Genomic DNA, 725 nt, shown 5'->3' with positions numbered 1-725 from the left:
TACCAGAAATCACTTACTCTGCCTTTAACAGAGTCAGTTACGGCAGTGAATATATTTTCAAGTGAAGCAGAATCAATCACTTGTGTGAAGGAATTATTCAATCATTCAAAATGTAGTCTCAGTAACGTAATGTAGTAACAGCAACTTTAACATCTTTTTCTTGCAAAAACAATTCTAGCAGCAGTTTTCACCTCACCTTGCTGAGTCTGGTTTTGTCGTATGGAAGGAGGTCATCTCTAGATACCATAATAATCCTGCCACCGTAGTTTTCTTGCCGTAGTGTCTCAGCACACATTAAAGAGGCTGCGCCTGCGCTCAACAATACACAGCAACATTAAAACGGTCCACATAAATCAGCAAATACAGGGAATATCAGACATTTTTCTCTCACCTCCTCCAAGGAGCATGACAGTATGTAACACCGCTTGATCTCTGGCTCCCATCCATTTGATACGTTTAGGCTGACCCTGGATCTGCACAGAAAAGATTTGTAACATTTTACTCTCAGAATTGTCCTGATTTTGATTTTGGTTTCATACATTTAATGTAGAATATAAAATGTCCATATGAAGGTACTTTACCCTTTTCTTTACAGACACATAAACTTTGTTGTTTTCGACTTTCACCTGTCAAGAAAAATGGCAGATTAAATCAGTTAAATATGTTAGCCTGTACACTACCATCAGAAGTTTGGAATATTTAAAATATATTTTTAATAAAAAAAA

The 725-nt window shown here is 36.4% G+C and overlaps 1 long non-coding RNA gene across 1 annotated transcript; it reads right to left on the bottom strand.

Annotated features, from left to right (window-relative positions):
• Positions 1–192: 192 nt before the first annotated feature.
• LOC107735301 (uncharacterized) lies at positions 193–628 on the bottom strand. Its single transcript, XR_001639361.1, has 3 exons — positions 582–628; positions 392–473; positions 193–309 (listed from the first exon to the last, which is right to left on the bottom strand). It is a non-coding gene; the product is annotated as an uncharacterized LOC107735301 (long non-coding RNA).
• Between the last annotated feature and the right edge of the window lie 97 nt (positions 629–725).

Source organism: Sinocyclocheilus rhinocerous, unplaced genomic scaffold, assembly GCF_001515625.1.
Source record: "Sinocyclocheilus rhinocerous isolate Xijiao unplaced genomic scaffold, SAMN03320098_v1.1 C35955722, whole genome shotgun sequence".
Classification (NCBI taxonomy): Eukaryota; Metazoa; Chordata; class Actinopteri; order Cypriniformes; family Cyprinidae; genus Sinocyclocheilus; species Sinocyclocheilus rhinocerous.
The sequence above is the reverse complement of the archived record's forward strand: the minus strand, read 5'-3'. Positions and strand labels throughout refer to the sequence as shown.